Source organism: Papio anubis, chromosome 6 (genome assembly GCF_008728515.1).
Source record: "Papio anubis isolate 15944 chromosome 6, Panubis1.0, whole genome shotgun sequence".
In the NCBI taxonomy this organism is placed as follows: domain Eukaryota; kingdom Metazoa; phylum Chordata; class Mammalia; order Primates; family Cercopithecidae; genus Papio; species Papio anubis.
Genome location: NC_044981.1, coordinates 64,580,165 through 64,606,000, shown reverse-complemented (window position 1 = coordinate 64,606,000; position 25,836 = coordinate 64,580,165). Strand labels below are relative to the sequence as shown.

At 36.3% G+C, this 25,836-nt stretch overlaps 1 protein-coding gene across 4 annotated transcripts in view; it reads right to left on the bottom strand.

Moving 5' to 3' along the window:
• Window positions 1-25,836, bottom strand: part of ADGRB3 (adhesion G protein-coupled receptor B3) — a 743,596-nt gene that overhangs the window by 80,321 nt on the left and 637,439 nt on the right. The window lies entirely within an intron of this gene.

The window sequence follows — 25,836 nt, the reverse complement described above, 5'->3', positions numbered from 1 at the left end:
TAAGTATAGTGTTTTATTCTTATGTCGTGAGTTTAAATTACACAGTTTGAAGTAATATGGATGAGCTGAGAAAATCCCTTCATTTTTACCCACAAGCATAAAAGTTGTGTAGAGGGAGAAGGAGAGATCTGGGACAAGGTTGATGGAGAGAGGATGGAGCGGGGTGAAGACGGAGGTGAAATGTGTTCTTGGGTCTTCTCTGGGGAGCTATAATTTTATTCCCTTCATTTTAAGTGGATGAAAACTATTCCTCTCACCCCACCTCCGACCTTCCCTCCTTCTATTCTTTTCTATACATTTTTGCCTTCAGAGGAGAGGTGTGGCAATAGTCAAAGTTAGTACTGGAGCAAGAAAGAGAGAAGAAAGAGAATCCAATTACATCTAGCAAATTGTTCTCCCTCTATGACTACATGAATTAATGCCAGAATTCCACAGGGAAGAGAAACTTGATACATAATCTACTCGATTCAAAATGAACCAAATACCTTATAAATAACTGATAATATTAAAATGAAGCTAATATTATATAAATAATATCTGTCTTTGTCTAAGCCCTACTTATCTATCTTACTCAATTCAGCTTGAATATACTAAGTATATATTTCAAAGAGAAATCAGATTATGATTCACATTCAGTTCTCAATTACAGCCTCTCAATGCATGAAATATTCCCTTGTAATAAATGAAGCACTTTGAGAGGAAGATGCATTCTTCCAGGTTTTCAGGATGCAATTTAATGCATGACTACAGCAAATAATGATTGCATCTCAGAATAATACAGCATTTACTTTTTTTCCCATGAATTCAAAATCACTTTGTCTTTATCATCACATTACTTGTTGAAAATTCTCATTTTTATTTTTATCTCACAGAATATAGCTTCTAAGAAGAAAATTGGTTCCTTCTTTTAGATCCAGTGGAATATCTGAAATGTAGGTTTTATCCAATAAATATTTGTTGTGTGAAAAGAAAATAACTTTGTTATAAATAATATCAATGGGAATTTCATTTCAATATACATGCTATTGCTTACTGGTAATTAAGTGAGGGGAGTTCACCAATCACTGTTGTTGTGGAGATGACTGGCTTCCCCCAGTATTTGTTCTTTCCTTGTTCTCATAACAGAACTGTAACAAATATGATGTTGGCACATGAGGCACCAGAATAAAGAATGGATTTCCCAACTTTGGTTTTAGCTAAGGTCATATGATTAAATTCCTGCCAGTCAAAGGTAAGCAACAGTAGTGTGTACAACTCTGGAGAATATTCTTTTTCTATTTTCCTCCTTGTCGTCAGCTGGAATGTTTACATGATGGCTAGAGCAGGAGCAGCCATCCTGAATCTTGAGGTAGATATTTCAAATTTAGTATGGGAGAAAAAAAAAAATCAGTTAGAAGGAAATTAGTTCCTAACGATCAGGAGCTACCTACATTTCTGTGAGAATGAAATAAACCTTTATCTTTCCTTTACTACTCTTTTATCTTTTCTATGTCACTCTTCTTTTGTGTTTTCCTATAACAGTCAAAATTAAACCTAAATGTTACCTTTGGTAGAAGGTAGACACATATTATTAAGCTTTTAATTGATAAACTATTATATACTGTGCTTAGGAAATGCAATCTATGAACCAACTGGAATAAATTATGTTCATTTCTCGGCTCTGAAATTAATCCAAATATTTACACTTCATTTAATGAACTATGAACCATATCTTCCTCAATTCCTCCATCTCTTCCTTAACTTAGCAATAAATGATATTTGTAAACTGTGGTGGATTTTGCATAGTATTTAATACCCAGTACCTCATTTGATACTTGTGCTAAACAGGAAAGGTAAGTGTAATTACTATTATTTAGATTTCATTGTGAATAAAACATGTCCAGTGAGATTAGGTAACCTTCGCAAAGTCACACTGTAGAGGCAGAGCCAGGACTCAAACTCACACAGTTTGATTTACTCCAGGTCTCATTTCCTTTCCTTTATACCAAATGGTCTTAGTGGATCTGCTTAAATTGAAAAACGTCTATATCATCTCAAATTCTTAAACTGGAGCAGATCTTAGACATCTAAAACTTCTTGCTAAACAAAATCCTCACCTTTTTCTTTGCTGCCTTTCCAGCATATTCATATCTAGATTCCTAGGCTTCATGTTGTCTAGGTATAATATTGCCACCAGAATTTACTCTTGAGTTTTACATTTAATACATAACTTGAATCGATCCACCTCATCCACTTACATGAGAATGGGGACTCTGTGGAAAAGACAGTCACATTTGGCCAGTCACACCCTTTAGCCATTTGCCTAATTCTTCCATAGAGATGCCCAGTTAGCCTGGGCTACTGCAATAAACTAAACAACTAGACATGTGATTCTTCTGGTGTCTTCATTAAAGATCTTGAACCCAAGATGTGGCAGGGCTCATGAGAAAAAAAAAAAATGTCCTACCGTTTGTAGCACAAATTTTTCAAACTGAAAAAATAAAAAGAAGAAAAGATATTTGAAAGGAATACAGAGAAACTGGTAAATCAAGACAAGACCTGGTCAAGACCAGAATTTCCAAAAGTGTCACGGAAGGGTGAAGAAAAGAAATATAGGAGCTATGCTTATAATGAAACCTCTCCTTGACTGTTATTCCAAATAAGATATTGCAAGGACTCAAAATGTACCAATATTGAAATTACTCAAAAGCCAGAGACTGCGAACTTTCATATTTTAACCTGATTTATATTTAATGTGGAACACGTAAACATGGAAATATTTATCTTTGCTTAAAATACAGCATGTGGCATAAATGTGATTCTGAAATGCATAAGAAATTTAACTACAACACTCTCTTTAAATTGGTTGCATTGTGGTTGGTTCTTTAATACCATAACTTTATAGAAGACAATGACATCAGGATAGATTTTTAGAGTCAAATAAAACAGTCAACGAAAAGGAGCAGTTACTGAGAATGTAATGCAACTGTACTTCACACTCTAGTTTGAAACCAGAATATGAGCATAATTGAGAAAGTAAGAAAGTTGTTGGAAGCAAAAAAAAAGAAGTTACTTTAATAAATGAAACTACTATAATGTCTTGGGCACAAAACGCAGAGAGGGGAGAGTAAGGGTGTAGCAGGCATGTACACCAGGCATTGCAGGAATTGCAATGCAATGTGTTAGGGGTTATAATAAGAGGCTATGATCTCAAGGTAAATAGGAACAAATATGATGGAATACGCTGAGAAATCTTGCTTGCTCTCTTAAATCTATGATACACCTTTTCATGTTCCACTGGGCCCTGTCCTCTCCCATAAATATCATTAGTACATTTCACACTGTATTATCACAGCTGTTTTAATTGTTTGCCCACACTCCTCACTCCCCACCACACATAAATTAGGAATTAAATACTAAAGGCAGACTTTCCATTTGCTATTATTGTTGTCACTGTTCATTGTAATCTCAGAATTAGGTAGTGAGTCTGACCTGTATTTAGAAATAAAAACAGTTAGTTGCTAAGTGAATGAGTAAACTACTGGCTGAATGTGCACTTTCTATCTTTGTATTGCAGTATTTATAGTTATTGATGTACCTGGCTTATCTCCCTTAATGTAAGCTTCCTGAGAAAGATCTATTTCCAGTTTATTTCTCTGTGTGTTATTGTGCCTAGTACATAGGTTATCAACTTAATGAATCCATGATTTAGGAAGTTTTCTTATTTTTTCTATGAATGAGAAGAGACAACACATTATGCTATGTATGACAGAGATTGAAGACTTTGGATTAAAGGCAAAACAGGAGAAAAATGTTAGTGGTCTTGATTTTTAAGAAGTTATGTGTTATATGGCAATATATCATGACATCATTGGGCTTATGTAGATAATTTTATGATGGTGATGCGTTATTTGTTGACATGTTCTAAATTTCTATAGTATAAGAGAAAATTCATAGTAACTTACTAACTCCCACCTCACCCCAGCACTACATATACAGTTGCTTCCCCCTACCCATGAAGGATTGGTTACTTACTGAACCCTCATGGGTACCCAAATCCAGGGATGCTCAACTCCCTTATATGAAATGGCATAGTATTTGCATATAATCTATGCACATCCTTCCATGTACTTTAAATTATCTTTAGATTACTTACAATATACAATACAATGCCTACACATCACTTAATTAACCTGGATTCAACCTAGTATTCTATGCATGGTAAATTCAAGTTTCGGTTTTTGGAACATTGCAGAATATTTTTCCCAGGGGTATTTTTAATCTTCAGTTTGTTAATCCATAAATGCATAACATATGTATGTGGAAGACTGATTACATTTAGAATCAATGATAATAGAATATTCGAGGGCTTAAACAGTAAGAGAAGGCTCTGTGGTTACGAAAAGAGCCCTGTGTGGATTATTTCCATGAGCCTGAGTCCAGGTAGCCTATTTAGCTAGAGCTCCACAAACATGACCATGGCTATAGGTCTGGTCCCTATGTTGACTCTTTGCTTTCACTGTGTTTTTTTCTCCCCCACTCCTCACCAGAACTCTGATACACTAATCTTAATTGGGTCCATAATAAGTGTGAAGGGACTTGCACATAGAAGGGTATAAATCTAATCTTAATTCTAGAAAAAATATTTAAAGTAAATCAGGATCATCTCCTTCATAGCAGATGGGTGGCAACTTAATATAATGAAAAATTATCTCATGATTCCAATGAAGAAATAACTCACACTGTATAAATCAGCAATCTCTATTAGCCAAAAAAGTAAATTTTGTAACATAATAATAATCACCGTGAGTAATAACAGCTTTGTGGCACTGTAACAATTTGAACACCATATGATTAACGAAATCAGAAGAAATAAACAATGTTTCTTTGTCTTAAGTATATTTGCTTAAGTATATTTGGGATTAGTGTAATTCAGGAAAATTACATTTTCAATAATAAAATTCCTATTTGTTTTGTTTGAAGTGGCTGCCGTCTGCCAGGCACTATGCTAACAGTGTTACCTGTATTGTTTCTAGCCTTCACAATAGTCCTTCTAGGAAGAACTACCATGTGTTATTATTACTATATATAGGGGAAGAAAGTGAGGCTCAAATAGAGTAATATATTCATGGTCCCATAAAATGTAATGAGCCATGCTGAGATTCACACTCAGACACATTGAGCTTCTTAGTCCATATTTTTATATGACTCTAAACTTCATCTTAAATGTTTGAAAATTACAGATTCATGAATGGTCCACCACAGATTTGGAGACCAGAAAATGTTATTAGCCAGAACCCTTTGCTTGCAAACTGTTTAGAAAATAGAAAACTAGCACATCCCTTGAAAACAAAGAATGCTGATAGAAATAACTACCCTTACTCTAGAGACAGATAAACTGAGAGAAGAAAGGTTATGTCTCTGAAGACACAAGTCAGAGCAGGAGTCAAGAATACAATCTATCACCAAATTCTATTCTGTTAACTATTGAATGCGATATGGCAAAAACAGAGCAGTAGAAGAAATAATTGGACATATAACTTTGACATAAGAGACTGATAAAATATAACTATCCAAGAAGCAAAAGGATGACTTACTTATGCTTAATGTAGCTAACTATAATTAAAACATAAAGAAGACAGAAAATTGCAGCAACTAAGCTATGTGGTTACATTTTAATTAGGATTCTAATTTTACTATATTCTTACTACTAGTAGGCAGACTTTGAGAAATATACAGGAAAGGAAAGAACTTTTAAATTTATGTTTCTGTGCAAGTCTTTAAAGTCCTAGAATCAGGGACTTGAACTTATTGAATGTACTTAGGTAATGTGGACGTTATATTTTTGTCTTAATTCTAAGGCTGTAGAAAATAAATGGAGTTTTCCATGATGATTTAATTATTCACTCAATATAATTTTTAGGAGAAAACCTGCAATATCAGCAACCCAAGGATTTAAAAAGTCTGAGTTTCTTTACTATTCAGTTATAAATCAAGAGTGATAAAAATTTTGTTCAACTTGGAAATTAGAAAATAATTATATAACCTCTTTTTTTTTAAAAAAAAAAAAAACCAACCTTGTATTTTGATTGAAATTTTTGCCTAGAATAAGATTATTGGAAGAAGAAAAAGAGAAAGAAAAGTTGAAAGCAATTAAAAGTATAAGGTGGTCTTATAATAGACTTGGATCCTCGAGAGCTATTAATGAAAAAAAGAGGCTTCAAGTTTTAGAAAGCACTCTGTGGTCAAGGAAAATATCTTTTAGAGAAGAATCATACTTCACAGAAGGTGATTACTACTAAGTTACACATGAAATCCTATTTAATTACTAATCAAAATCCCTAACTCTTAAAAAATAAAAGCCACTTTGCCCAGACATTCCATTGAAAACAGAATTCTTCAGACATAGGTCAGTTTTATGTGCAATTTTAAAGTAATGTCTATGATTGTGTAGGAGTGAAGACATGGAGTAAAAATGAGCAAAAAAAAAAAAAATGTTCTTTTAAGTTTGAGATTAGGTGGATTTTAAAGGGATTGGATGATGTGCAGAGAATTTAACAGATGCCAAAACTGTGAGAAAAAAAATTGCTGAATGGGCGGGAATGCAGGACATAGCCAGCAAAAGGAAGGGTGACCAAAATGGCTTTACTTTTCCCTTCAGCCTGAACAAATTTGAAGTGCAAGTGGATCATCATAAAGGTCTTCGTCCTTGTTGTCTTCCTGTTGAGTAGGCTGAGGAGGAGGAGAAAGAAGAGGGGTTGTTAGTCTTGCTGTGTAAGGGGTGACAGAGACGGAAGAGGCAGAGGAGGTGGAAGGGGAGGCAGAAGAGGCAGGCACATTCTGTGTAACTTTAAGGACATGCATCGTAATTTCTGTCTGATTTTTTGCTTTTTTATTTCTCTAAAAATGTTCCTATACAGCACCAGTTTTTCTTCCACCATTTGCTTTAGTTTCAGTGTTCATCTCATATAAGGATCCAAAAGCAGTGTGGAATAATCAAAACTTTCTGCCAAGTTTTGTACTATTAACTGCTACATTCAGTCTGGCAAAATTGTGAAAATAATATCAATTATTATCTAATGTCAGTTTGTTTTCTGGCACTACTTCTAAGTCCTCTTCCTCATTGTCTGGCACTGGTTTGGAAGCACTCATCTCCATCAAGATGTCTTATGTAATTCCTCTGGAGTGGTGTCTCTCAGCTCTGAAATTTCTCCAAGATCCGTATCTTGAAATTCTTCACTCTCCACCTGTTTTGCCACATCCAGTCTCTTTCATGATTTCCTTGATTCGCTCTGTCATAAATCCTATGAAGACATGTGAAGACATGCGCAATATATGGACACAGTTTTCTCCAGCAGGAATTTATTGATTGTTTAGAGCTTGACAGTTTTCAAGGATTTTTCTATAACAACGATGGCATCTTCAATGGCGTAATCCTTCCACACTTTCACGATGTTCTCTCTACAGGGTTCTCTTTCATAATGTCGACAATCCTTTCCTACAGGGTTCTCTTCTATAATGTTGGCAATCCTTTCCATAGGGTACCGCGTGTAATAGCTTTAAAGGTTCTTATGACTCCTACATCTAGAGGCTGTATTACAGACGTTATATTTGGGGATGAACAGACCACTTTGATGCCTTCAGTGTTAAACTCATGGAGTTGTGGATGGCCAGGGGTATTGTTCGATGTTCGATTATCAGGAGAATTTTAAAATATAGTCCCTTACTATCAAGGTACTTCCTGACTTCGGGGACAAAACACCAATGGAACCAATCCAGAAGAAAAATGTTCTCATTCTCTAGGTCCTCTTCTTACAGAACCAAGAGACGGGCAGCTGGTGTTTATAATTTCCCTTCAAAGTTAGGAAATTAGTAGCTTTATAGATAATGGCAGTCCTGATCATAAACCTAACTGCATTTGCAAAACTGGTGAATTAGCCTATCACTTACAGCCTTAAATCCTGGAGCTTGCTTCCTTTCCTTACTAATATATATCCTTCACGGCATTTTTTTTTTTCCAGAATAGGAGACTTTCATCTACATTAAAAACCTGTTCAGGCAGATATTCTCTCTTCAAGGAGTTTCTTCATGGTCTCTGAAAGCTTGTTTGCTGCCTCTTGGTCAGCAGAAGCTGCTTCTGCTATTATCCAGACATTTTTAAAAGCTAAATCTCTTTCTAAAAGCATCAAACTGTTCTTTGCTTACATTAAACTATTCAACTTCAGATCCTTCACCTTCTTTTTGCTTTTAGTTGTCATACAATGACTTTGCATTTTCTTGAATTATATTAGAGTCCATAGATATGCTTTCCTTACAGCAATCCTGCAATCTAGGTAAAAGCTGAATTTTCACTATGAGATGAAAAAATACTTTGCAAAAAAACTGATTTTTTTTTTTTTTTTTTGGTGCCTATTGTCATAGCAGCAGTTTCATGAGTTATTTTCTTTTTCTACAATGGTCATTACTGGATTTATTTATCTTAAAATAGTGGGCAACCACAATTACAGTCCTCAATCTATGGTACATATCAAGAAATTCAACTTTTCTTGTAATGTCATAACTCTTCTCTTATTCTCCCAGTATCACTAGTGGTGCTTTGTATGGGCCCCATGGTGTTATTCAAGATTTACAATATTGCACTAAACATGATGAAAAATATGCAAGAACCACAAGAAATCACTTTTTAATGCAATATGCAATTTACTTGAGAGATAAGACTAGTTTTCTGAGATGATTAGAGTCACATACTGTTTTCAGTAGATACTAGTAACAGTTGAGCTCGCTGCAACAGCAAAAGGAGGTGGCTATGCAATTATTACAGTAGTACAGTATGAAATGCAGTTAAGTTTTTGCAGTTATAATTTAATACTGCATATTTACATTTCTCTCAGCTGAATATAATCTGTGTTTGTATGCATAAGTTTTGATAAATTTTAAATTTTTATAATAGATTTGTGTATATTTTATGGCAGGAGGTAATAACATAGACTAATATCTACATATATTTTGTGCATTCATGACAAAACTAACTCTTTCTTAATACTTTCAATATCTGTAGGTTAGGTGGCTCATCTGCAAGTTTTCTCAAATTGTTGCAACTCTCTAATAAATTTTTTCCAATATGTTTATCGAAAAAAAATCTGCTTATAAGTGGACCTGTGCAGTTCAAACTCATGTTGTTCAAGAATCAATTGTATTTTAGAAAACTTACAATTATAAATAAAATCTTTCTACATCTCTGCACCATTGAAATGTAAATCTTCTAAAACCAAGAATGTCCTTCTCAAGGATCTGGAGGCTATCACTTTGAAATGTTATCATCATGATAGTGACAATTGATGAACATGGACTATCTCTTCAATACTTGTGTCCTCTTCAATATTTTTCATCAATGTTTTATAGTTTTCATGGTAGAGTTTTTCACTTCTTTGAGTGCATTGCTAGATATTTTATTAATATTTGTAGCTATTGTAAATTGGATTACTTTCTCAGCTTCTGTTTCAGATTGTTTGCCAGTGGCATATGTAAATGCTGCTGGTTTTTAATGTTGCTTTTGTATCCCGTGACTGTACTAAATTTGTTTATCAGTTCTAATAGTTTCTTGAAGTCTTCAGATTTTTCTAAATATAAGATCATATAATCTGTTGCAAATAAGGATAATTTGACTTCTTAATTTCCAATCTGGAAGTCCTTTATTTCTTTCCCTTTTTCGATTGCTCTTGCTAGGACTTCCAGTTTTATCTTGAATAAAAGTGGTAAAAGTGGGCATCCTTGTTTGTTTCGTGATCTTAGAGGAAATGCTTCTAGTTTTCCCTTGTTTAGTATGATACTGGCTGTGAATTTTTCATATATGGCCTTTATTGTGTTGGACTATGTTCCTTTTATATCCAGCTTGTTGAGAGTTTTATCATTAAGGAATGTTTAACTTTATTAAATGTTTTCTCTGCACCTATTGAGATGATCATATAGTTTTTGTCCTTCATCCTGTTGTGTGATAAATGACATTTATTAATTTGTGTATGTTAAACCATCTTTGCATCCCTGGGATGAATCTCACTTGATCGTGATGAATCATTTTATAATGTGTTGTTGAATTCAATTTGCTAGTATTTTTGAGAATTTTTGCATGTATAGTCATCAGAGATATTGGTCTATAGTTTCCTTTTTTTTAAGTCTTTGTCTAATTTTGGTATATTGTTAATATGTCCACAAAACTCAAAGAAATCTACAGATTCAATGCAATCCCTATTAAAATACCAGTGATAGTCTTCACATAAATAGAAAGAAAAATCTTTAAATTTATATGGAACCACAAAAGACTCAGAATAGTCAAAGAAAATCTGAACAAAAAAAAGAAAGCTGCAGGTATCATGCTACCTGACTTTAAATGATACTACAAAGCAATAGTAACTAAAACATCATAGTACTGACATAAATACAGACACATAGCCTAATGAAATAGAATAGAGAACCCAGATATAAATCCATGTATTTAGACTAGACGCATTTTTTATGGGGTTGCCAAGAACATACAATGGGGAAAGGATAGTTTCTTCAATTAATGGTGCTGGGAAAACTGGATACCCATATGGAGAAGAATGAAACTAGACCCCTATCTCTTGCCATACACACAAAAATCAAATTAAAATGGATCAAATATTTAAATGTAATACCTGAAACTACAGAACTACTAGACATTGCTCTGGGTAAGGATTTCTTGAGTAACACCCTATAAGTAAGGGCAAATAGACAAATGGGACAACATCAAGCTAAAAAGCTTCCTTCTTCAAAGTAAAGGAAACAATTAACAAAGTTGAAGAGACAGCTCCCAAAAGAATGGGAGGAAATATTTGCAAACTACCCATACCAGAATGTATAAGGAACTCAAACAACTCAATAGCAAAAACAAAAACAAAAACAAAACAAAACAAAAAACCCAAAAGACCAAATAATCCAATTAAAGTGAAAAAAAGATGTGAACAGACATTTCTCAAAAGAAACCACAAAAAATGGCCAACAGGCTTATGAAAATATGTTCAACATTACTAATTATCAGAGAAACACATACCAAAACTACAATAAAATATCATCTCACCCCAGTTAAAATGTCTTTTACCCAAAAGACAGGCAATAATGAATGCTGGTGAGGATGTGGAGAAAGGGAATCTTCTTAAACTGTTATTGGGAGTGTAAATTTGTGCAGCCACTGTGGAGAACAGTATGGGGGCTCCTTAAAAAACTAAAAATAGAACTACCATATGAAACAGTAATCTAACTGCTGGGTATATTTTCAAAAGAAAAGAAAACAGTGTATGGAAGAGATATCTGAGCTCTTACATTATTGCAGCACTATTCACTATAGCCAAAATATGGAATCAACCTAAGTATCCATCAATAGATGAATGGTTTAAAAAGTCATACTAATACAAAATGGAATATTATCCAGCCACAAAAAAGAATGAAGTCCTATCATTTGCAACAACATAGATGGAACTAGAGCACATTACGGTAAGTGAAATAAGCCAGGCACAAAAAGACAAATATCACATGTTCTCACTTAAATGTGAGAGCTAAAAATATTGATCTCATGAAGACAGACATTAGAATGATGGTTACCAGATGCTGGGTAGGCTAATAGGGAGAGGGTAATTAAGAGGAGATGGTTAATGGCCCAAAAATACAGTTAGAAGGAAGAAGATTTAGCGTTCAGTAGCACAATAGAGTGATTGTAGTTAACAATAATTTATTGTATATTTCAAAAACTAGAAGAGTAGAATTGGAGTGTTCCTAACACAAAGAAGTGATAAATGCTTGAGGTGATGGATATCCCAATTACCCTGATTTGATCATTACACATTGTATGCCTGTATCAACATTTCACATGTACCCCAGAAAATATATACAATTATTATATATCCATAAAAATTAAAACTTAAAAAAATGAATAAAGAAGACAGTGCCCCTATTTCTAGTCTCTGTGGGAGGGTCAGAGTCTATTAATCAGCAAGACACAGATGGCCTATCACATTGACCAACCTTCCTCTAGGACCAGCAATGTTCCATTGGCTCTCTCCAGCATTCACTTTTTCTTTCTGCAGAATTGCGTTCAATCTCTCTCTCCTGTTGCAATAGTCTCCCTCCCATATTTAGATGAAAAATCTACCTTGCCATCTTTAACAAGTGTCCCATGCAATTTTTCTTTTATAAGGAAAAGTAATTCAGTACCACTGAGTGCCTGCATGTGCGTTCTTATGCTACTCTAATAATAACTCCAGAATAATGTGAGAATGAAAACTCCAAGAGGTCAAGTAACAAAAACAAACAAACTCAGTAAATAGTAGAGAAGGATTTCAAACCATAACCTCTGTCTTTGTAAGGCCAAGTTTCTTCTGATCTTTCTATGTAAGGGAAAAAATGAATGGCAGAAATGATATATGTAAAAACGTAATTGGAGAGAGATCAATTTTAAATGTATTTTTCTTATATAAAACATCCATCATAATCAAAATTGTATTTTCTATTTTGAGTGCAACTATAGGTGCTTTTATAGTATTCATTTGCTTGGCTACTTCTCCACTTAAAAAAACCTTGCTAATCACCAACCTAATTAACCTTCTTTCTGAGTTCATTTCACATTGTATGATTTGTGAACCATCTTTTGGAAATCTGTTGTTCTCCTCTCATTTAAGACCTTTGACAACCAATATATTCCTCCATTCCCACCTAAACCCCCAGCTGTAGCAACTTTATTACTGAGGAAGAAAAACTTGGAGCTATCACCTTTGCTTCCCTCATATCTCAATGATAGAAATGTGATACTTTTAGGAGCTTAACACCAAAAGTCTTCTTCAAAGCATATATATATATATATATATATACACACACACACACACACACACACACACACACATATACACACACACACACACATATCAAGCATATACATATATATATGCTTTGAGGAAGACTTTTGGTGCTAAGCTACTAAAAGTATATATGTGTGTGTGTATATATATATATACACACACACACACACACAGAGAGAGAGAGAGAGAGAGAGAGAGAGAGCAGTAGAAGTTTCCTTATTTTTTTCTAAGCGGTCTGTGGTATGGAATTTATAGAAAGTAGAAAGTCATTTACATAGTGGAATCTCCTCAGCATTTATTGGGCTGGTATATATTAGCTCTATTGATGTCACACATTAACAAACAACCTTCACTGGAAACAATGATGACTTCCATTATCACTACAATGATGAAACTCATAGCACCAAAGGTTGCTGACCAAACTCTTATACAGTTTCCATTATTGATGCAGTTGTGCATCAGTTAGGCTGCATTTATCCCAGAGTAAAAGTCTGAGAAAGATGAGAACTTGGCCAACTAATGCTTCAAAGTGGCAAAACTGTAATATAAGCCTATAACATAACCAAATTCTGATTTTACTCTGTTGACATACACTTTAACATTGGTTTAAAAGGCAGCAGCAAGTTTCCTCTAGAAAAGCAGAAAAGCAATATATATAAATGGATCAGTCTCAGTTCTAGTATGGAATGAGATATGTCATGAGATCCCTGGAAGGTGATGACAAGTTTAGAGATTGGGTTTGTGCTTTTCTGCTGAGAGCTCTATGAACTACCATGTCTTGGTCTCTATCTCCCTCATAGAAATGGTATGAGGATAACGACATAATTCAAAGGAATATATTTTGAAATAAAAGCTTGGTAAGTAAGGAGAATTATTTTTATTACTAAGAGAGTGGCCATCTGTTTCCAAAGAACTCAAGTGAGAACACGACTATTCACTTTATGTGGAGTAATTTTCAGATAATGCGTTTTCATCGCCTCCTGTGCTGGAACATTACTTGAGCTGAAAGACACTCTGTCCCATAATTTTCTGACATGTGTAGGGCTCTAATTATTTCTAAGGAAGACATCAATTCATATTAACACTAGAAAAATGTTGCCATGTCCCAAAATATGCATTCGGGAGATAGGGAGAAGTGGGATAAGAAAGCAAAGATAAAATGAGTAAAAATGATGAGATGAAAACACTGCTGAGCCTCTTGTTTGTAATGCAACATGGCTAGGAAATCACCATGCAAGCTAGTTATTCACCATGATTAGCCTTCCTGGGTCTATTTAACTCCTTGAAATTTGTACCGCAATTCTGTCAATTGTACTTATTACAGCGATTAATAATAATAACCCTATCTCACTTTGGATATTCATCAACTTAGTTAATATGGATATTATGATAAAAGGTACCATGTTTGATGAGAGTCACTGGTGAAACACAATTTATTGTTTAGCTTAAATGCCAACAGAAGCAATAGGATAACATAACTCCACAGGCCAGCTTGAAGTCATTATAAACCACTCTTCATATGCAAATATAGTGTTACTAGTCCATCAAGTAGAATATATATTCTCAGGTTCTCCCCCAAGTCAACAAGATTTCTTGATTCCTAGACATATTCTAGTCTGGTTCTGCTATGTGAATAAGGAGGCAATGTCAACATTTGGAAGAGAACAAACAATGGGAGACAAATATGAACCAGCACCTCTTCAATTCATGGCAGTGAGGTTGATTGTATGGTTTGAAGGTTATTGACTTTCCTTCTCTGGCTCCATTAAGAATGGTTCAGTAACTGTGAAAAGTAAAGGCAGACTACTGCACATCTTTAATAGCACAGGTGCAAGTGTTGTGGGAACTGTGTCTCCTCCCCTGGTGTTTGCAAGAGGCAGCACCAGCGTAGAGGTGGTAGTGACATGTGCAGTTACCTCTCACTCTCCTTCCTCTATTGGGTGGGTTTACAGTGTAAAACATTATTGTTCCCAGATAGCATGACCTTTTTCTCAGCCTTTGGAAGAGCCTCTCTGTGCTTCCCATCAACACCCTGGGCAGCCTGGCCTCATGGTGTGAAGCCTCGGGTCCTTCAGCTGCTCTTCCTAAATTGTGAGGTGGGGGCAGTTAGAAAATTTAATATGGAAATGGTAGGGGAAGCAGGATGCCCATTTACCTACAAATGAAGGCCAAGTTCCTTGATTCAGCTCCACTAGCCATAGTCCCAGCCTAAGGCTTGAATCAGTTTTTCAACTGGAAGGCAGTATGATGATGACTTTAGAAATCATGACTAAAAAATACAGCAACTTTTGATCAAATGAAGCTCCACTGTTTTGTTTCTCTTGTTACCTTGTTATTTATAGATTAGATCTGGATTTCAAAGATCCCTGCATCTACTGACACGGATAATTGAAAATTGGCTATGGTTTTTAGTAACATCAGGCAGTAAAGTTGATTACCTTCCCTTTCCCTCTGTTGCCAAATGTTGGCAGTGTATACCAGGTCAGTCAGAGCAGGCTTGCTGCACTGAGAGAGAGAGAGTTATAAGCAAAGGCACAGAAACAGAAATGACAGAACGTCACCAAATAGATTCCTGATTTTTCTCAGCAATAATGTTATCCATGATGAATTGAACAAGGTGATACAGAATATGAAAATAAGGAATTTAAGTTTTATCACTGAAATCAGGATTTTCAAAACACACAATCTTATTTATTAGCAACAATGGACAAAGATTGGGATTCAGATGTGTGTCAAACTCTTGCGCCTTCCAGGAAACTAACAACAACAACAAAAACCAACTAGGAATTGAATTGTTATATAACCCAGGCAGTATCTCTCCTCAAGCGTTATCAAGAAACCAAATGTGAACATTTCCAGCCCCACTGCACGGGTTTTATATTCATTATATAAGTACCATATGTGTAAGTCTTATTTTAAGAGCTAGCAGTGCACTGTCCTAGTAGAATGACACGTGAAAAAGATTCAATGTGGGAAGTGTCGGAGCGAATTGTAGAGAACCCAAAGGCTGCAGCTTGCCATCAAAGGCTCTATATTAGGTAAGAGGCAGCATTTAGTTGAATCACTTTCACTTTCTTGCCCCTCTGCTTGGCATGTTGAAATATTCCACTTCTATTTTTCTCCATCTGTCCTATTTACCTTGTAACTCCACATGCAAATTTAGGTACAGCTGAATATATAATGGCTTTTGAAATATGACTTATGAAATGTACATGTGTTACAAAAAGATTCAGATTGTCAGAAAACATTTTATACCTCTGAATCTATCTTTGTAATAGAGCTCATTCCCTTTAGTTCAGATAAATCCAACATACAATGTACAAAAAATATCACTGCATTCTAACACTTTAAAAAAATTTAAACAAGTTATATCAATCAGAATACAGTCAAGAAAGCAGAAACCTTTCCAGGTGTTTTGAGGCATGGAATTTTATTATAATGAATTTGTTAAGCAAGTAAGAGAAGGCTGAGGAGACGAAGAGGGAAGAGGGATACATTCAAGAGATTAGCAATAAGAGGAAGATGCCACCACCAACATTTTTGGAAGATCCTCAAAATTTGTGCTACCCTCCCCCCTGGAAAAGGAGGAACCCTGATCTGGGCTCCACATTTTAAAAAATCCTACTCTGTTCCTTCCTGGCCATGTCCTTTCTGACAGAAGAAACTCCTGGGTCAAGAAGATATAAACACCCAGATCCCATCCCCCATCCCGTTCCAGACTGTGCTCCAGGTGGGTAGGTCCCTGGCCTTCTCTACCCAAGTGGATGACGGACTTCATCCACTTTCCCTGAGCCTATCTTCCCTTGATCAGCACAGAACTCCAGAGCCACAAGGTAGCCAAGAGGCCCCAGCTGTTTACAACTGGGGAGGGAGTAGCTAGGGCTTGGATGTAAGATCTGGAGTGTCCATGTGAATGCAGTCAGTCAAGCATGAAATGGAGCCAAGAGAAAGTGAATAGGTCTGGGACACAAGCCTGAAGCCTGAGTCTGAAAGTTCTAAATTTGAACCTGGACTTCCAGCCTTAGCTCTCCTTGTGAAACGTAATGGGTCAACCACCACCACATTGTAAAATTGGAGGCACCTGTGGACACGGAATTCTTAGTTTGAACTAGGTGGTTTAGTTCGAACTAGTGTCCCTATTCACAAAATCCTTTTAGTTCCCAGACAGTAGTGTTCAGAGAAGACTAAGGTAACTAAGTAGCCAAGCCTGGGGTCTGGGAAGTAAGAATTTCTACCCTCCCCTCCACTCCTTAATAAGTAAGAGAAAGTGGGTGTTTGTTTCATGGATTCCCAAGCAAGATATTTTTAAAATGCCATTATAAAACTATGTTTATCAAAGTAGAAAAAAATTGAAAATACTTTTAACAATTTGTATTTGATTTATAACTTTTAAACATGAGATATAGATGTATGGGCTTTCTTTTGTCCCCTTGCCCCCTGGGGCCTGCAAATGTTGGAACGAGTTGGCCAAAGTCCAGCAGCTGGAGCCATGCAGTGGGAGATAGACCTGTGGCGGGGAGCTGCCAGGTGGGAATGTGACAGTGGAGGGAGGCGCAGTCCAACAGGAACCAGAATCACAGAGGAGATGCAGCTGCTCTAAGCATAGAAACAGACTGAGAGAAATACTCTGAATTCTCATTGCTTCCTCCCTCCTATCTCCCTACAGTGGATCTCATTGGTGGAACCCGCCCAGAAGCCAAAAGGCAGCAGAGTCTGACAAATGTAGTTTCCTATGACCTAGAGAGAGCAGAGGAAGGGGTGGGGAGTGGAAATAAGAATGGACAGACAAGGAATGCCATACGAAACAAATAGATCAACAAATGCATTCATATACAAACTAATGCATTCTGTTGAGTGCTACTTTATCTAGTTCAGGAACTCTGAGAAAGGATAATATACACAATGCTTTTCTTTGTCTTATATATCAATTGTTTTCCAAATAAGGGAAGGAGAATTGGGATGATCTGGGGGGTAATTTGCAGCCCTTCAACATACTTCTTAATAGTAATTATTCATTGCATTATCTCTAGGAAATGTTTGTGTAGAGAAAAAAATATCTTTCTCTCCATCTGTCCTGAGGAAGTTCATGGCTGAGGCATCTAAAACAAAATTTAAAAAGAGAAAAGCATATAGATTTATTTAACATAAGTGTTACAAGACATGGGAGTCTTCATAAGGAAATTAAGATGTAAAGAAATAGTTAAACCTACAGATTTTTATGCGAGGTTTCATGAAGAGTAGACAGGGAGAAGTATCAATATCTATAATGGATATTATAATGGAATGGTAATAAACTAGAGAAAACTTGGCAAGGCTTGTTTTTTCCGATTTTTCTCTGTGACCCTTCATCTTCAGGGATAAGGATACTCCTTTCCCCTCGGTATAGGGAGGGCACCTCTCACATGAGGGTCTCATGACTTGTTTCAGGGCAAGTTCAGAAAATCCTTCCTAGGTTTTATGACCCACTTCAAGGAAGAAGAATGGGGAGAAGGTTAGTGAGTCCTTCCTGCATGTGCTCTTTATCAAATTCCTTTAGTGTAAAATAGTTAATATGCCAAAGTATCATATTTTTTGGGGTAGTGTATCCTGAACCCCTTCATTTGCCATGAGGTTAGGGTCTGCTACACGCTCTCCTTATTGAAGAAACCCCAATATATATAAAATCGGGCAGCTTCCCTAAACTGGGCTTCAGGTTAAGGAATATAGAAAATGTTTTTATGAGTAACCCAATTCTGAATATTAAAAATAAATGCAGTTACTTAATGCTAATGATAATAAGGAAGTTAGATTATGCAAGATTATTATTAAGGAAGTAATAATTATGAAAAGTTTAAGTAAGAAACAGCAAGGTGTTTTGGGAAAACTACAGATTCTACCTTTGAATCCTAGTTCTGCTGCTTATTAATGGTTGTTATACATTTTCAGTGAATTACTAAACCTTCTTTCACCTTAGTGCTCTCCTCTTTGAAATAGGAATAACAGTATCAACATAATTAGTTACAAGTTATAGTTTATACATATATATACTCTAATACATGGCTGTCATATAGTGCATGCTCAAGTAATGCTTAATAATAATGATAATAATCACAGTAATAATAATAAAGTGAGCATTATTGGAATTCTGAGAATTATATAAAGGTGGGCACATACTCACAGGGCTAAATTATCCCTCACTTTTATTTCTCAGCAAAGTAAATGAAAAAAAATCTCTAAAAATTAATCCAAGAAATATTAAGGAGAGGATGACAAAGCTTCCTTTACAAAATCATGCTGCTATAAAGACAGATACACACGTATGTTTATTGTGGCACTATTTACAATAGTAAAGACTTGGAGCCAACCCAAAGGTCCATCAGTGATAGACTGGATTAAGAAAATGTGGCACATATACACCATGGAATACTACGCAGCCATAAAAAAGGATGAGTTCATGTTCTTTGTAGGGACATGGAAGAAGCTGGATACATGTATACACATGTAACAAACCTGCACGTTGTGCACATGTACCCTAGAACTTAAAGTATTAAAAAAAAACCCATTTCCAGTTTTAAATATTTTATTCCTCACTGCTGATCTTAATGGTTGAACTCAAATTTTCTATCTATATAATCAGATATGACTAAAAGTGAAAGCTGAATATAAGTAGAACAGCAGGTATCATTCTGATAAAGATAGACTGTGGCCTAGAATTATAAGGAAAAAGTACTAGATGCCTAGAAAACTTATTTTGAGTAAAGGCTGACCTTATTATGTACTTGTTTCAGAGATTCTCATGTTAACTGAAACACTAACATATCTTTAAACAATTATTATTTTCTTAACTAGCTTCATTCTGTCTGTGATATTGCTATATATGATAAACATATGGCTAGAAAACTTATTAGCTAGGGTAAAATTTATTAACTTATTTGTTTGATACAAACACTGCTTTTATTATTGTATTTGGGGCTTGCCAGAGAAAAACTATGTGATAGAATTATATGAGTATGTAAAATCACACATGCTGAATTTAAGGAGGCTTAGTCATATACTGACAAATATAATTAAAAACTTAGAATCTGATTTGGGTTAGTAAGCAGCTATCCTTTATTTGAAACCACAAGTGACCTGTGCTTGTATGTTTCTCTCTCTATTTCTCTCCCTCTGTCTCTCTCAGTCTCAATCTCTTCCCCCTCCAGACTCCAACCCTCAAGGGTTAATGTTTTGACAGCTCTGAGACCAGCTCCTGCTACCAATTATTTTAGAACGACCACTGCAGCAACTTCTCCTTTGTGCGATGGCTGCTTTCCTGTTTCTGTCACTCCCTTCTGTAATTAACCTTGCTATTCTTAGCTACAAAGCACAGATCTTGTGCCAGGCTTCTTCAGAATTCTATTTTATATTTCAACTGTTACTGTCTGATTTTCTCCAGGGAAGGGTCTATAATCCCTCAGTTATATTAATGATGAGGGGGACTCAAACCTTCCCCACCATTCTCCTTTAGTATGCATCACAATTAATCCTCTGAGCTTAGCAACTTGAACTGAAATGGCTTCCTTGCAGCCAGACCTGCCACAATTCTGGTCCCGAGGCGTGTGTGCATCAGTAACCAGTGAAAACACAAGCTTCCACTAAGAAAGTCCAATGTTTGTGGGTATCCAATCCTCCTTTCTTCACAACTGAGAGGCTGCGCACACTCCTGAGAAGGGGTGATTCTCTAATGGCTGTGCCATGCACTGACTCACATCACCACAGCGTGCCAATTCTGTGATACTGTGGCAAACGAGATGTGGCAGAGTGCAGCACCTTTGTCGCTGATGAACACAATGAAAAACAGCGGAAAGCCAGACAGACTGCTTCTCTAGCTCAGCCTATTTAGGCACCTGTCTGTAGTGGAGGTGAAACTGTAGGGCCAAGGATATTTATGGGAACAGAAAAGTACACATTCATGTGCTGAAGATCAAATGCCTTGGTTCAGGTTTGTCATATTCGTGACACCTAGCTAAAGCTGTCTTTGGGGCCATGGGCATGCAGGTGTGGATGAGGCATAAAATAGGGCCATGTAACTAGTGGGCTGGAGGTGAAATAGGTGTGATTGCAAAGGAAAGTCTGGAGCAAACCCGTAAGGCCTGAAATTAAATCTGTCCTTGCTGAATTGTGAAGGTATGTAGGCAACGACCCCTCCTTCCACTCTTGGATCAGAGTTCTGTGAAGGGTGCTAATCTGAGATTTTTGGTTGTTTTGACAAGCTGCGCCTTTATTGAGATACACATCTTCTCTTCCAGTGGAAGAAAGTCGTGTTAGGGCCTCCTGTATGTGGAGGTATTATTTAGGTGACTGTCAGAGATGTGATGTGTGAGGCAGCTCAAGACTCTAACACTTCAAAATTATCTCTTTATTCTGTACCGTGCTGCCATCTTATTTTATAATTGGTTTAAAAGTTCTACCATTACTTCTATTCTTTTGGGTAGAAAACTGGGCTCTCTCAGGAGATCACCCCTGAAAAGTCCTTGTATTAAAAAGCCTCAGGATAGGGACCCTTCTCTCCAATTATTTCATTATTTCATTAGCTATATTGTTATAATGCAAATAGAACACAAAGGGAATAAAGATCAGGTTTATTGGGTTGGGGGAGGGTTGGGGGTGTACACACAAATGGAATGTCATGGGAAAGGAAGCATGGAGTATGAAAGAGAACTGTGTTCCTTTGCAAGTTGGCTCTGCTTGTACCAATAACACCACCTTGACATATAAGAAAGCCAAGTTGATATAAATGATTTTTTCAATCATTCCACACATAGAGATTCCACTGTTATCAACAGAAATTTTCTAGAAGACCTGAAGGTAAAGCCTCTAATTAAACATAAACAACTACACTGTGCAAGCCAAAGCCACACACCTGCCCAGGAGGTACACCAGTGTTGAAGCTAATGACTCCTTCGGGGAGACACATCTGCAAGAATTGCCATTGGATTGTTGAAACTTTTAAAAGTCTATCAAGCTGTAACAATATAAAAAGAGTTGAGTAAAATTTCATTTCAGTTTCTAGAGAATGGTAAGCAATAAACCTGAAGGACAGAAAAATGTTTCAATTGCGGTACAAAAGGCACTATCAGAAACCAAGTTTTGGGTTGGTTCCAAGTCTTTGCTATCGTGGACAGTGCTGCAATAAAAGGAAAATGTGGCACATATACACCATGGAATACTATGAAGCCATAAAAAGGGATAATTCATGTCCTTTGCAGGGACATGGATAAAGCTAGAAACCATCATTCTCAGCAAGCTAACACGGGAACAGAAAACCAAACACCGCACGTTCTCACTCATAAGTGGGAGTTAAACAATGAGAAGACATGGACACAGGGAGGGGAACATCACACCCTGGGGCCTGTTGGAGGGGTGGAGAGCTAGGGGAGGGATAGCATTAGGATAAATACTTAAAGTAGATGACGGGTTGATGGGTGCAGCTAACCACCATGGCACATGTATACCTATGTAACAAACCTGCATGTTCTGCATGTGTATTCCAGAACTTAAAGTATAATATAAAAAAAATTAGTGTCAAAAAAATGAAACAAGCTTTATTGCTACTGCAAGTTCTAGTTACCTACATAACAAAACAAAATGATAATTCAAATATCCATATTTTCAAAAGTAGATCTCTAAAAGTTCCTACATAGTTTAAAGTAATTGTATCTGAACAAACAAAACAAGAATTACTGCTATCAAGATTCCTGGAGATATTATATATTGACTGGAATTTCTCAGTTATAGAATCAAATTAAAATTCAGGTAATTTACGTAAGTCATCTTTCTTCCACAAGACCAATTCGATATGACATTATGAGAGGAAGAATTGAGGCAAATTCATATTCAAAAGATGTGTATAATGAAAGAGTATGAGATGTGGTGTCCAGGGCACCTGGGTTTAAATCTTGGCTCTATCATGTTTCATTTCTCTCTGTGAGCTTAATCTTCATGGTTCTCAGTTTCCTCAAGTGTGAAAAAATGGGGACATTACAGTGGTTCTGGGTTGCTGTGAAGTTACAATAAATCAATATTTGTGAAGACACCCGGGTTGATGCCTGTTACATGTAGATTCAGTTTTTTTTTTTTCCTTTCTGTTACATGTAGATTCAGTGTTTTTTTCCTTTTCTCACTGCAATCATTCCTTCCATGAGAAACGGTGTTGAACATTGGTGTAAGTTATTTTTTTAAAATAAAATTCACATGTGAAGAGTTTTCCGACTGTCCTCCCAATCTTGAGGAAATCTCAATTCATCTGGAGGCTGAAGGGGTTTTGCTATCACTTTTCACTTAGTAGTTACTATTTGCTCTGTGGATAAGTATTAAAAAACAGGTACAGAGTGGACTCAGAAATTGAACACAAGTGTCACAAACTTGAAGAGCAGAGATAAAACGTGCACACAGAAAACACATACATCACACGCATGCACATACTCAAGAAACTGACCTTCAAACTGTCTTCATTTTTTCTTTACACCAACTTATGATGTTTGTCAACACAAAATATTATATGATGTCAATATAGGATACCTAGAGCTGCAAAGTTTGAAATAGCTGTTCATATGAAATGGTTCAGTGGACTCCGTAGAACTTAATGCATTACAAGCACTTGATAAATATTAGGTTAGAGAAAATCAGCAATGTGTTAGTCACACTAACATTAAACTCATCAGAGAGGTTAATAGTCGATCACTAACATTACATATTTAATAGCACTGATATTATATAGTAATTTAGTTCTCAATAGGATGTGAAGAATTTACAACAACTTGATTTTTTTTAGCAGTTGGAATGTTCATTTTCTTTTCTTACAATAGCCTGCTTCCTCAGAGTTAGGTGGATTCCCAGGTGGATTTAAACATGGTGACTTTTAAAACACCATATTATTTATTGATGCAAGTTTCTAGTTTTTAAAAGACTCCAGGATAGTTTCTCCCTGGTTTAGTATTTTGGATGGCAACAGCTGCATTCTCTACTTGGATCCAGAGTCATTTTTTGGCAGGCCTTCCTCTGGACCTGTGGATGTACTGCTCATTCTAGTCTCACCTGCCAGCCTGGTCTTGCTGCACCTGCAATGTCTGGCACACAGTACCTTTGGTGATATGACAATTTAAAAGGGACAGGCAAATAGCATCTTCTTTCTAAGTTGGGGTTCTCATACTGCTGTCAGACATGAACAGTTGAAAGCAGAAAACAAGAGGGCCCAGGATTAAGGGGGGAGAAAGTAGGATGGAAAAGTTGGAAAGGAGAATATTAAAGCAAAGGAAAAGAGAAGGGAAGAAAGTGCAGATCAGATGAGGGAGACAGAGATTAAGCAAATGTTCAAGAGAGATGAGAAAACACAAAGTTTAGAAATTAGGGATATAGTTCTGAAAGACGCCTGGAACCAGGAAAAAAAAAATAACAGAATGAGAACTGTCAGGAAAAAGTAGCCAATACCAGACTTTCCTTCGAAAATTGTCTTCTTTATCTACTCTTCCTTATTCAGCAGCCTATTTTGTAGAAGCAGAAGTGGAACAAGAATGGTCTAAGGTAACTAGAAGGCCTAAGTTTCAGAACTGACAAACCAAGTATGAGTGGGGGCTATATTGGAAAGCAAAGGCATGAAAACTTTACCTCCTTTAATCAGAGAAACATTTAATTACAGTAAATCTTTTGTTTTACCTAAAGCCAGGTAGACTTACGTTAGTAGAAGAACTAGACTGGCATCTGTCTACAGGTTATGAGTGAGAAGAGAGGCCAGACTCAAGCAGAAGGTCTGTGCTGGGAAGAGTTTAAGCTAAGGCTGGACAGGGGTACAGTGTAGGAGATTATGCAGAATATCAAATATAGTTAGAGGGTTGCAAGTAGTTCTTCAACAGGAGACTGCCACAATGACAGTACTATTTTATTTACTTATTTATTTATTTTTTAAGATGGAGTCTCATCCTGTTGCCCAGGCTGGAGAGCAGTGGCGTGATCTTGGCTCACTGCAACCTCTGCCTCCCAGGTTCAAGCAATTCTCCTGCCTGAGCCTCCCGAGTAGCTGAGATTACAGGCACCCACCACCATGTCCAGCTAATTTTGCATTTTTAGTAGAGACGGGGTTTCACCACATTGACCAGGCTGGTCTCGAACTCCTGATCCTCCCATCTCAGCCTCTCAAAGTGCTGGGATTACAGGTGTGAGCCACCGCACCCAGCTGACAGTACTATTTTTAAAAGATTACCATGGAAATCAGGTGGAGGATGGACTAGAAGTGGAGGAAGCTATGAGGCTGTTGCAGTGAGCTGGGTTTGTGGAGACAGAAGTAAGGGAGACTAGACTATCAATAAACTTATCCAGAGGCAGCCTCATAGGCTAGTTTCTGTTCTCTTTCCTAAATACTCAGTGTATAGTATCTATTTCCTTTTGCAGAATTTCTCTTTAGACTTCTTGATCACTGGAACTATTACCACTGTCAATCCCTACGGATTATTTAAACATTTATGCCTCTTAGGCAAACAAACCTGAAGTAGGAACAGATATACTCTAAAGCATTCTTTGAGCATCTTATTACTCCCCAAAGGTGTTATGTGTTCTTTTGATTGTCAACTTTAATCATTTTTTCATTCTTGATGAATAGCTGTATTCCTAATGCTTTTTTCTCTGAAATATCTTGCCAATTTTATTTGTTAAATCCAAACTTTATTTCCGATGTGTTTTTCTTGTACTTCTCAATCTTCCCTGCTGTTTTTCTGCACCTACCAGAAAGCCCATTATAATAATCTTTTTTTATTCCCTCAAAGTTTTTAATAAAGAGGATTAAACTGGAGAACAAAGCAAATTGATTACATATTAGTAACTAGACATTTTGAGAAGTGCCTTCACTTAATTGTCAGGTTAAGTGGCAAAGTTCATAATAAATCAACTCAAAATCAAGTTTTTTTTAGGCTAAGATACACAATGTCAAGGGAAATAAAGTCCTGCTTCAATCTGCATTTCCATTCCTTTTAGAAAGATT